This window comes from Oncorhynchus keta, chromosome 23 (genome assembly GCF_023373465.1).
Source record: "Oncorhynchus keta strain PuntledgeMale-10-30-2019 chromosome 23, Oket_V2, whole genome shotgun sequence".
Classification (NCBI taxonomy): Eukaryota; Metazoa; Chordata; class Actinopteri; order Salmoniformes; family Salmonidae; genus Oncorhynchus; species Oncorhynchus keta.
Genome location: NC_068443.1, coordinates 37,886,911 through 37,900,448, shown reverse-complemented (window position 1 = coordinate 37,900,448; position 13,538 = coordinate 37,886,911). Strand labels below are relative to the sequence as shown.

Below are 13,538 nucleotides of genomic sequence, written 5' to 3'. Positions count from 1 at the left end.
TCTGTGCTAAATTTATCGTATGTCAGTCGATTCATTAAAAAAAATATCATCCTGGTGGCACAAAACTGTATCGTATCTCTCCGTTATTCCCTACATTTAACCAGGTTTAGGTGACTTTGTCTTCTATGATACATTTATTTAAATACGACTCCCATCTCAATACATTATTCCAGCAGATCATTTTGGGCAAAATAGCGTATTACATCGAAATTGTCTCGCCATTATTTTAGCGACCGTATTTTTTCAGGCAAAACATACAAACAGATGAATTACAATCTAAAATCAATTTTAGTCTATCGGTTTCAAAGCTGAAATACAAACCTTTAGTCTCCCGCTATTGAAATTATTGAGTTTCCCCGCCAATAACTATATTATTATAATTGTCTGTAGTCGCAAACTTCGACACCAAGAATTCTCAGAAAACCCTTCCTGACTATTTTAGTAATATCAGCTTCTATTCAGGTTATTCGTCTGAGTCAGATTTTGGACGCCTCCCTTCCATTCTCTTTGTTCTCCTATAACGGTAATCTCCCGTTAGTTCCAGGACCTCCTTGGATTTCTATTTGTGTTTGTTTTCTCCTTTATGGAAACCTTATCAATAGCTTTGACTGTTGAGTCAGATATTAGGTCTTACCTATACAACTAGGGGTCGTAAAATCCCTAGTTAATATCTAATTTTCCGGTTGTGTCAGAGGACTTTTAAAGAACGCTAAAAATTGTTATCTCACGCCACTATTTCTTAGGCTTCCCTCTCGCATGGCACCTCTTGTCTATAGATTTGGCTTTTATCCCATTCCCATAGATTTTGGTTTCCCTCTCCTCCTCATTTGGATATTGAAGTACAATTTGTTGAATCGGAACGATGATCAATACTCCCACAATTCAAATGACCATTCCAGTTATCTTGTCCGCATAGCATTCCCTTCCTGTCTCCTCACGCCTAGTATTTTTACAAGATCACCGTCCTATCCCCCAGCACCTATTTAATATCCCGTCTTAATCTCGTGCGAATAAGCCTCTCATGATTGTCTGTGTATATATTTCTATGACCTATTCAAGTGTATTTATTGTTACACAGTTATTTTAGTTGCTCTTCTGTCTGACTATGTGTGTGTCTCTTTAATGATAATCAATGTGTATGGGATTCTATATGTATTTCTCCTTTCTGGAAACTTCGTCAATAGATTTTACTTTTCACCCGTAGGATATTCTCCTTGGGACTTTCAACGTTAATATCTCATATCTTACTACTCTATGACTAAGTTTCCCTCTCCTCCTCTTTAGATATTAATTTCTTTCAGCATTGTACAGGTTCAATTTTTCTGTTCGCCTAGAATTACCCTGCCTTCTCACCAATCCTAATTTATCCTCACCTGTTTTAATATATCTATCTGCTACTTCTTCATTGTCAGACTACTTCCCATATACAGATAGACTACTCAGGTTAAAACTTTATTTAGGTATGTCTTTTGAATTAATGGCTATCCTATTTGTACAGAACGACCGTCCTATCATCCAATACGTACTATATCCCTCCTTAATAACCTTCCGGCTTGCAAAACCAGGATTTATTAAGCTCGAGTTTATTTATGGTAGTGCACCTTACCACAGGTAAATTTCAGACCTGTTTCCTTCCTATCGATTTTGGTTAAAACATAAAGTAGAAACCCATTGTATTTGTTCAGAATATTCAAGCACCTGTCATTGATTAAATCCAACCTCCTTTAGAAGATTTAATCAAAAATATCCCAAATAATTCCTCCCAAATTCGAGAATAAAGGCTACTGACCTTGCCGCCGACTGGGAAAAGCACTGTTTGTTGGATCTAGTCACCGTCCCTGTCGGTCTGGGGTGTACACGATTTTAGGCGTAGTACCTTCAGATGGCAGGGACGGATATTTAGATCCGGCGTTCGAAGGACCAATTGCTACACGAATTAATAAATTCCTCTGTTTTAATAACCAATTCAAATTAATCACTCTGTCAATTCATAAGAGGTTGTAAGACCCTTATTGGTATAAAATGGACAGAGACCAGCCTTTGAACTCAACCAGCTGCGTTTATAACCACAGGTTATAAATTGAAAATGACGTCAGCGTTTTCTAAATGTTCCGTCTCTTCTTGACACTGGTAGAAAGGCTCTATAGTTCTCAAGCCTTCCCACCTCGCCTAGAGCCAAGTTCAGCCTGTGTAGATAACATTCTAGCCAGTCTGGCGATATAGGTCATTCATTTCTACCAAGGAACAGACAGTCATTGTTCTAATTCTTGAATATATTTACACACATTATATTCAGTACTAGGATTAAAAAGAAAATTCATACATATACAGTAACATAATAGTATTCTGATTAGTACATATACAGTAACATAATAGTATTCTGATTAGTCAGTCCTGATTGAAATGTATACATAATTAGTCATCATTGATAAAAATTCCCTTAACAGGAACCAACACTTTACATGTTGCGTTTATATTTTTGTTCAGTATATACAGTATCAAGCCTTTTTACTCACACATTGCCATTATAGGTCTCCTCACTGTAGATGCTGACTGTTTCGGCTCCGTCAGAGACAACACTGTTCTCTGTCCTAAGGTCAGGGACGGCCTTCTCTGATAGGACCACAGTAGTACTCTGCAACACAGTCCACCTGAAACAACACAATAACATTGGTAATGGTTTAAATATTTCATACATATTCGTTTTTGTGCTTGTGAGGGTGTTTTGTTCAACATGAACACTACGTGACAGAACGACGCAGTAGACATGCAAATGCATCTTGACCATAATGTCAAGGGTCTCATGAGGTCTTATGTCTCAGGTCTAAGCCTGTGCACCACTTATACACCACATGAGCAGTAGAGAGTAGAACTGGAGAGTAGGGCATTCAAGGTAACTTGTTTTTTTAATGGATGTTCAACAGTACACACAACACAAGCCCTTTTCAATGAAAACACGCACACAGACATGCACACACAACTTCCCAAAACAGCCCAAGTCAAAGAGAGACATTCTGACTGAAAATTAACTCCCACATCCATCAAACTCAGGGGCCAAAAGTATCTTCCTCCAGTTGTCTGGGATGATCAGTGTCTTGCCTGGCAGCCTCTCTTTCCTCCTATTCTTAGTCACAGTCACAGGCACTCAGGGGGAAGGCGATGCACAGAAACCTGGATTGGAAATTCCCTGAACTGCTTTCTGCATGGGTGGAAGGGTCGTGTGAGCGATAAAGGGAGAGTGTCTTTCTGCATCACCAGGGGCAGAGAGAAGTGAAGTTGAAACTATTTTTGGAGTTGCCCAGAACCACTGAGTAAGCACGGAAGAGCATAAACCCAATTTATCTGAAAAAATGAACAAATACAACATGACTTTCTGATAACACTTTTTTTTTAAAATCTGTGTATCATGCTTTATAGACAGTACCTTCTAAGATTTGCTATAAGCAGTCATAAGAGCTGAAGGTCAAGGCTTCTTATAGTAACCTTTAATACATTCAAAAAGGCTGTCAAATAGATTCATAATGTCCACCAGAGTTGTCCTTGGATGCCACAACCCAACATCACACACTTCCAGCAACAACCTACTTCTCTTAAACATAATCACTTGGAGCAGATAGACTGAACAGTCTGTTGAGACTTTGAGTCTGTGACATGGATCCGATGGGCTGTGCGCCATTACTGTTCCCAACAGGGATATGTGTAAAACCTCAAAGGCAGTCTAGTGAAAGAAATCAAATCAAATTGTATTGGTCACATAAACATATTAGCAGATGTTATTGTGGATGTAGCGAAATGTTAGTGTTCCTAGCTCCAACAGTGCAGTGATATCTAACAATAAAAATCTAAAAAGTAAAAGAATGGAACTAAGAAATATAGAAATACTTGGACGAGCAATGTCAGAGTCCGGAGTATAGATATATATGTGATGGAATGCATAGACAATATGGACAATATATGGATAGAATACGTAGTATATCAAATCAAAGATTATTTGTCAAGTGCGCCGAATACAACAGGTGTAGACTTTACAGTGAAATGCTTACTTACAGGCTCTAACGAACAGTGCAAAAAAGGTATTAAGTGAACAATAGGTACAGTTGAAGTCGGAAGTTTACGTACAACTTAGCCAAATAAATTTAAACTCAGTTTTTCACAATTCCTGACATTTAATCCTAGTAAAAATTCCCTGTCTTAGGTCAGATAGGATCACTACTTTATTTAAAGAATGTGAAATGTCAGAATAATATGTATTATTTATTTATAATATATATTATTTATTTAAGCTTTTATTCTTTCATCACATTCCCAGTGGGTTAGAAGTTTACATACACTAAATTAGTATTTAAAATATTTTACTTGGGACAAACGTTTCGGGTAGCCTTCCACAAGCTTTCCACAACAAGTTGGGTGATTTTTGGCCCATTTCTCCTGACAGAGCTGGTGTAACTGAGTCAGGTTTGTAAAGGCCTCTTTGCTTGCACACACTTTTTCAGGTCTGCCCACAAACTTTCTATGGGATCGAGGTCAGGGCTTTGTGATGGCCACTCCAATACCTTGACCTTATTGTCCTGAAGCCATTTTGCCACAACTTTGGAACTATGCATTGTCCATTTGGAAGACCCATTTGTGACCAACTTCCTGACTGATGTCTTGAGATGTTGCTTCAATATATCCAGAACAATTTCCAGCCTCATGATGCCATCTATTTTGTGAAGTGCACCAGTCCCTCCTGCAGCAAAGCACCCCAAGAGCATGATATTGCCACCCCCGTGCTTCACGGTTGGGATAGTGTTCTTCAGCTTGCAAGCCTCCCCCTGTTTCCTCCAAACATAAGGATGGTCATTATGGCCAAACAGTTCTATTTTTGTTTCAACAGACATTTCTCCAAAAAGTACGATTTCTGTTCCCATGTGCAGTTGCAAACCGTAGTCTGGCTTTGTTTATGGCGGTTTTGGAGCAGTGGCATCTTCCTTGCTGAGCGGCCTTTCAGGTTATGTCGATATAGGACTTGTTTAGTTGTGGATATACACTGCTCAAAAGAATAAAGGGAACACTAAAATAACACATCCTAGATTCTGAATGAATGAAATATTCTCATTAAATACTTTTTTCTTTACATAGTTGAATGTGCTGACAACAAAATCACACAAAAATTATCAATGGAAATCAAATGTATCAACCCATGGAGGTCTGGATTTGGAGTCCCACTCAAAATGAAAGTGGAAAACCACACTACAGGCTGATCCAACTTTGATGTAATGTCCTTAAAACAAATCAAAATGAGGCTCAGTAGTGTGTGTGGCCTCCACATGCCTGTATGACCTCCCTACAATGCCTGGGCATGCTCCTGATGAGGTGGCGGATGGTCTCCTAAGGGATCTCCTCTCAGACCTGGACTAAAAGCATCCGCCAACTCCTGGACAGTCTGTGGTGCAACGTGGCGTTGGTGGATGGAGCGAGACATGATGTCCCGGATGTGCTCAATTGGATTTAGGTCTGGGGAACGGGCGGGCCAGTCCATAGCATCAATGCCTTCCTCTTGCAGGAACTGCTGACACACTCCAGCCACATGAGGTCTAGCATTGTTTTGCATTAGGAGGAACCCAGGACCAACCGCACCAGCACAAGGGGTCTGAGGATCTCATCTCGGTACCTAATGGCAGTCAGGCTATCTCTGGCGAGCACATGGAGGGCTGTGCGGCCCTCCAAAGAAATGCCACCCCACACCATGATTGATCCACCGCCAAACCGGTCATGCTGGAGGATGTTGCAGGCAGCAGAACGTTCTCCACGGCGTCTCCAGACTCTGTCACGTCTGTCATATGTGCTCAGTGTGAACCTGCTTTCATCTGTGAGGAGCACAGGGCGCCAGTGGCAAATTTTCCAATCTTGGTGTTCCCTGGCAAATGCCAAACGTCCTGCACGGTGTTGAGCTGTAAGCACAACCCCCACCTGTGGACGTCGGGCCCTCATACCACCCTCATGGAGTCTGTTTCTGACCGTTTGAGCAGACACATTTGTGGTCTGCTGGAGGTCATTTTGCAGGGCTCTGGCAGTGCTCCTCCTGCTCCTCCTTACACAAAGGCAGAGGTAGCGGTCCTGCTGCTGGGTTGTTGCCCTCCTACGGCCTCCTCCACGTCTCCTGATGTACTGGCCTGTCTCCGGGTAGCGCCTCCATGCTCTGGACACTACGCTGACAGACACAGCAAACCTTCTTGCCACAGCTTGCTTTGATGTGCCATCCTGGATGAGCTGCACTACCTGAGCCACTTGTGTGGGTTGTAGACTCCGTCTCATGCTACCACTAGAATGAAAGCACCGCCAGCATTCAAAAGTGACCAAAACATCAGCCAGGAAGCATAGGAACTGAGAAGTGGTCTATGGTCACCACCTGCAGAACCACTCCTTTATTGGGGGTGTCTTGCTAATTGCCTATAATTTCCACCTCTTGTCTATTCCATTTGCACAACAGCATGTGAAATTTATTGTCATTCAGTGTTGCTTCCTAAGTGGACAATTTGATTTCACAGAAGTGTGATTGACTTGGAGTTACATTGTGTTGTTTAAGTGTTCCCTTTGTTTTTTTGAGCAGTGTCGATACTTTTGGACCGGTTTCCTTGAGCATCTTCACAAGGTCTTTTGCTGTTCTTCTGGGATTGATTTGCACTTTTTGCACCAAAGTACGTTTATCTCTAGGAGACAGAACGCGTCTCCTTCCTTAGCGGTATGACGGCTGCGTGGTCCCATGGTGTTTATACTTGCGTACTATTGTTTGTGCAGATGAACGTGGTACCTTCAGGCATTTGGAAATTGCTCCCAAGGATGAACCAGACTTGTGGAGGTCTACAATTTTTCTCTGATGTCTTGGATGATTTCTTTTGATTTTCCAATGATGTCAAGCAAAGACACCCTGAGGTTAAAGGTAGTCCTTGAAATACATCCACAGGTACACCTCCAATTGACTCAAATGATGTCAAATTAGCCTATCAGAAAAAGCCATGCCATCATTTTCTGGAATGTTCCAAGCTGTTAAAAGGCACAGTCAACTTAGAGTATGTAAAGCTCTGACCCACTGGAATTGTGATACAGTGAATTATAAGTGAACTAATCCGTCTGTAAACAAATGTTGGAAAAATGACTTTTGTCATGCACAAAGTAGATTTTGCCAAAACTATAGTGTGTTAACAAGAAATTTGTGGAGTGGTTGAATAACGAGTTTTAATGACTCCAACCTAAGTGTATGTAAACTTCCAACTTCCGGTATTCCAGTGTGTTATTTGCTGACCTAGAAAAGTTTATTACAATGTAGAAAATAGTTTAAAAAAACATTTAAAAAACTTGAATGAGTAGGTGTGTCCAAACTTTTGACTTGTATTGTACGTATGAAGTTGGTAAAACAGTATGTAAACATTATTTAAAGTGACCAGTGTTCCATTATTAAAGTGACCAGTGTCCCATGCCTTTGTAGATAGGGCAGCAGCCTCTAAGGTGCATGGTACAGTAACCTGGTGGCAGATGCCTAGTGACAGTGACTAAAGTTCAGGGCAGGGTACTGGGCGGGGGCCGGCTAGTGGTGACTATTTAACAGTTTGATTGCCTTGAGATAGAAGCTGTTTTTCAGTCTCTCGGTCCCAACTTATATCACCTCCACCGTACCCCACACCCTAGACCCACTGCAATTTGCATACTGCCCCAATAGATCCACGGATGACACAATCGCCATCGTACTGAACACTGCCCTATCCCATCTGGAAAAGAGAAATACTTACGTAAGAATGATGTTCTACAGCTCATTCTTCATCACCATAATATCCCTCCAAATTCTTATTTTTACGGTGAAATGCAGCTGTACTGTTGAGCCTTGCAGACTAAATGACTTTAACGCGTATACTGTAAAGGTTTGCCTCAACACCAAGGCAACTCATGCTTTAATACATTATACATGACAGTATTATACTCCATTCTAATATTGGGTTGCACCCCGGTTTGCCCTCAGAACAGCCTCAATTAGTCGGGCTTGGTTTCAAGGTTTCGCAGAGATGCTGGGATGCTGGCCCATGTTGACTCCAATGCTTCCCACAGTTGTGTCAAGTTGGCTGGATGTCCTTTGGGTGGTGGACAATTCTTGACACACACAGGAAACTGTTGAACGCGGTTAACCCAGCAGCGGTGCAGATCTTGACACACTCAAAACGGTGCACCTAACACCTACTATCATATACTGTTCAAAAGCACTGAAATATTTTGTCTTGCCCATTCACAAACTGAATGGCACACACACACAATCCACGTCTCAATTGTCTCAAGACCTAAAAATCCTTCTTTAACCTGTCTCCTCCCTTTCATCTACACTGATTGAAGTGGATTTTACAGATGACAATAAGGGATCATAACTTTCACTTGGATTCTCCTGGTCAGTATTTGATGGAAAGAGCAGGTGTTCCTAATGTGTTATACACTCAGTGTACAATGCACTCAGAAAGTATTCGTATCCCTTTACTTTTTCCACATTTTGCTACGTTACAGCCTTATTCTAAATTTTTTTTTTTTTTTTTCCCCCTCATCAATCTACACCCGATGACCCCATAATGACAAACCATAAAAGAGAAGAGCATAAAAGAAAAAAGGATAAAAGAAATCAATTAATTATTGCAAATGTATATAAAAAAATGGAAATGTCATATTTACATAAGTATTCAGACCCTTTACTCAGTACTTTGTTGAAGCACCTTTGGCAGCAATTACATCCTCGAGTCTTCTTGGGTATGACGCTACAGGCTTGGCACACTTGTATTTGGGGTGTTTCTCCCATTCTTCTCTGCAGATCCTCTCAAGCTCTGTCAGGTTGGATGGGGAGCGTCGCTGCAAAGCTATTTGCAGGTCTCTCCAGAGATGTTCGATCGGGTTCAAGTCCAGGCTCTGGCTGGGCCACTCAAGGACATTCAGAGACTTGTCTCGAAGACACTCCTACGTTGTTTTGGCTGTGTACTTAGGGTTGTTGTCCTGTTGGAAGGTAAACATTTGTCCCAGTCCTGAGCGCTCTGGAGAAGGTTTTCATCAAGGATCTCTCTGTACTTTGCTCTGTTCATCTTTCCCTCAATCCTGACTAGTCACCCAGTCCCTGCCGCAAAAAAACACAGTATGATGCTGCCACCACCACATGCTTCACCATAGGGATGGTGCCAGGTTTCTTCCAGACATGACGCTTGGAATTCAGGCCAAATATTTCAATTTTGGTTTCATCAGACCAGAGAATTCTGTTTATCTTGGTCTGAGAGCCCTTTAGGTGCCTTTTGGCAAACTCCAAGCGGGCTGTCATGTGCCTTTTACTGAGGAGTCGCTTCTGTCTGGCCACTCCACCATAAAGGTCTGATTGGTGGCGTGTTGCAAAAATGGTTGTCTTTCTGGAAGGTTGTTCTATCTCCACAGAGGAACTCTAGAGCTCTGTCAGAGCGACCACCGGGTCCTTCCTCCTGATGACCCAACGGAGCGGGCAGGCGGGGGAGCAGAGGCGGACGAGGTCCGGGATGCTGGTTCGACGAGGTCGTGGACTGACCCGACATTCTGCGTCGAGGCTGATGTCCAGTGGGTCTGTTTTGGGGTCGACCCTGAGGTCGGGAAGCGGGGCATCCGGACGGTTATGGTGAAATGCCTGAATCATTTTTGGGTCGAGGATGTCTTGGTCGGGGACCCAGGACCGGTCTTCAGGCCCATAACCTTCCCAGTCCACTAGGTAGTGGATGCGACCCTCTCAGGCGTTTGGAATCAAGGATGGCCCATATGGCGTAGGCAGGTTCCCCTCCGACGTCGAACGGTGGGTAGAGACTGGAGGATGAAGAGGACTGTAGGTGACTGGTTTTAACAGAGACACATGGAAAGACGAGGAGATATTATACTGACGCGGTAACTGGAGGTGGTACGTGACAGGGTTGAAGCGATGGGTTATCTTGAAGGGATCAATGAAGCGAGGACATAACTTTTTGCAGGGAGGCGAAGCCGGATGTCTCTGGTAGAGAGCCACACAAGCTGTCCGGGGAGAAAGAGTAGCGTAGGTAGGCAATGTCTGTCGACAAAGCGTCTCTGGGTATCAGAGGCTTCCTGCAGACACTCTGAAACGGAGTAAGGTGGAGGGATGAGTGCATGAGTGAGTTCTGAGTGTATTTGGCCCAGGCCATATATACAGTTGTGTGGCGAGGCAGAACATTGTTGGTTCAGGCTTTCCGTCTGCCCGTTGGTCTGGGGATGGTACCCGGAGGAGCGGCTGAGGGCGATCCCCAGTCAGTCAAGGAAGGCTTGCCACACCCGGGAGACAAACTGGGGCCCACAATCAGAGACAATGTCCTCCAGAATCCCATATAGATGTAACACCTTCTGGAACATACACTCCACAAATTCCATGGCGATAGGTAGATAAGGAAGAGGAACCAGACGACACATTTTTCAAAAACAGTCTACTATGACAAGGATGGTGGTGTTACCAGATGATTCAGGAAGGTCTGTGATGACGTCAACAGCTATGTGGGACCAGTAGAGAGATTAAAGTAGACGGCACGCGTCAAAATGATTGATTGATGACCCTACGTCATGATGACGTGTGCATGTCTAAATATGGGGCCCGCCACGTCCCCCCTGTTCCTGTGGTCACGTGTGTTATTTGATATCTATATGGCATGCTTTGAAGTAGTCATGGTGATTGATGGGCTGGTTGAACTGGGGGGGTTTGAGTGTTTGAACTTTTGGAACGTGTATGTCCCCCACCCCCCAGTTTTATTGTCCTTAGGGTTGTTATCTATGAAGCAGGTGTGTGTGTGTGTGTGTGTGTGTGTGTGTGTGTGTGTGTGTGTGTGTGTGTGTGTGTGTGTGTGTGTGTGTGTGTGTGTGTGTGTGTGGGGGGGTGTCAGAAATAAGGAATGTGTGTGTGTGTGTGGGGGGGTTGAGTGTTTGAACTTTTTAACGTGTATGGCCCCCACACCCAGTTTGATTGTCCTTATGTTTGTTATCTATGAAGCGGGAATGTGTGTGTGTGTGTGTGTGTGTGTGTGTGTGTGTGTGTGTGTGTGTGTGTGTGTGTGTGTGTGTGTGTGGGGGGGGTGTTAGAAACAAGGTCCCTTGGCATTGCGTCCATTTCAGGCTTTAAACAACAATTAAACAGCCATCTAAATAATGTTTCTCAGCCTAGTTTCCTATTTAGTTCTCTTTATATGTACAGGCACAGAGCTTCCAGATGGCTCCAGCCTAAGGATTTTCAGTGCATGTACACCTGGTGAGATTAGAACCCCAAAGAAAAGATCCTAAAAGTAATTTCAGATTCCGGTTTATCATGACAGCCACTTTATGAAAGGCCTTCACTTATGGCTAAACAGCTTCTACACAGATTATTAATTAATGCTGTGGGATGAAATTAGGTGTTTCTAGTGTTTCTAGTGTTTCTTAAACAAATCTACAGTGAAACAAACATGTACACTTTACACACAAATTTATTGACTTTTAAAAAGACCACAGTAACATGACAGAATTTGTGCAAATGCAACGAAATCTGCTAGGGGGTATTAAATGTACAACAGTAGTATTCTGTAACAAGCAATATGTGTTAAACATGAGGCACATGCAATCATGACCGCCTCTTTATGAAAGGCCTTTAACTATGGATAAACAGTTTTCTACACATCTTATTAATTAAGGATTTACAGGCAGGACGTTTGATCTACACACAGGGAGGGAAAACTTACAGAGTTATGATGGAGCGGGCAAGCGTCTTTGAGTTGGTGAATTCGAAGCGGATAATGGTCAGGGCTAACCGGACCCTTTTATCTGTAAGAAATAGTAAACATTTTGGAAATATAACAGGTGTTAAAATGTAGGTATTAAATATTTTGAATTAAATCACTGGTTTTAAAAATGTATCTCACGCTTTAACGATAGGGGAAGAGGTAATTTCATATTTCGGTTTAGGGGGGGTTATTAACTTTATGGAAAACAAAATTCACACAAACAACACCGCTTAGAGCAGCTTGGAGATTATTAGCCATGTAAATGGGGAGCAAAAGAGCGGATTTAACCAACTCTGTACAAACCCCGACACATGGTATGATAACTCTGACGCGTACGTCTAATGATTATTGTAGATGTTTACAACTGAGGGAGTTGACAGTAGGTCAATGAGATGTATAAAGGCAAATTGACATAACGGACCTCAAAGACCAACAGCCTACTTAATAATATAGAATGCCGGGGTGTGTACTGAACATGTAACCATTATAAAACGAAAAAATGTCTCGAAACACCCCCTAGTTAGGGACTAGAGCATATACTTCAACACTATGTTACCACAGCTTTAGCGCAAACCCACAGCCCCGAATGTGAATAAGTGAATCCCTCCTAATTGATATTTCTGAAGGCTACTGGACATAGGTGATTGGGAAGCGACTGTTAGACGTAGATTCTCAGAAACAATTTATAGTCTTTCCTACAATGGCATGTTATAAAGTTTGTAATAATGTACAACTGTAGACCTCCAATGTTTTTACATAAAAACACTAATGATGCATGTTTAAATAGTAGTACAATTGGGTAATTAATTCTAACATGTCTTTAAAAAGTTAGTACTAGATATTTTGGTATTAAATCAATGGTTTTAAAACAGTATCTCACCCTTTAACGATGGGAAAATGTCCTTTCCAGCCATCAAACCGGTCTGTCACGAAGAAAAAAAGACACGGAAAATCCGGGTGCGTGCGTGAGTGTGCGGTACAACTGTAGGCCTCCAATGTTTTTACATAAAACACTAATGATGCATGTTTAAATAGTAGTACAATTTGGTCATTAATTCAAACATGTCTTAAAGTGTTTTAGATTATGATAATAATGTTATATTATTTTTATAATAATACATATCTGCAAACCAAATGTATTTCTGAAAACCCCTTTTTGCATCTTCAATAGGTGTAGATGTTCCAACGTTCGTAGATCTTTCATACAAAAAGACATAATACTGTCTGTTTCATCGAGTACCTAATGCATCCAAGTCACCCGTTGTGTCAGTGTTTCATTGGTTCCTCCGATGTCGTTCAGAGTCCCTAATGCATCCAAGTCCCCCGTTGTGTCCGTTGTCCATCATACCTAAAAAATAATAATAAAAAATAAAAATAAAACGTTGTCCCCTTGTTTAAAACACAAATAACTCGGGTACAGTCGCTTCCCAATCACCTATGTCCAGTAGACTTCAGAAATATCTATTAGGCGGGACTCACTTATTCACATCTCTTTTTTAATCTGTCCTGGCAGCTAAATATTCGGGCCTGTGTGTTTGCGCTAAAGCTGTGGTAACATAGTGTTAAAGTATATGCTCCACGTTCTGTCCCTAACTATCGAAAGTCCGGAATGAGTTTCGGGAGATATCCTGTATGCAACCCCCGCTGTATGTTTGGTTTAGAGACCAAAAGGCTGTGAATTCATAGAGCCAGTCTGTCTGCAACCGGTTTGGTGGGCTCCCGGTGCGTTGATTAGATATCAGTGTTTAACCCCGGGCGGTCGGCCGA

General features: G+C 42.2%; 1 long non-coding RNA gene across 1 annotated transcript in view; it reads right to left on the bottom strand.

The window, feature by feature from the left end:
• Nucleotides 1–13,090, bottom strand: part of LOC127911055 (uncharacterized) — a 90,521-nt gene extending 77,431 nt beyond the window's left edge. Inside the window, exons 1-3 of the long non-coding RNA XR_008077494.1 lie at nt 13,012–13,090; nt 12,652–12,694; nt 11,730–11,811 (exon numbers count right to left, since the gene is read on the bottom strand). This is a non-coding gene — a long non-coding RNA (uncharacterized LOC127911055). The remainder of the gene's footprint in view (nt 1–11,729; nt 11,812–12,651; nt 12,695–13,011) is intronic.
• Nucleotides 13,091–13,538: the final 448 nt, after the last annotated feature.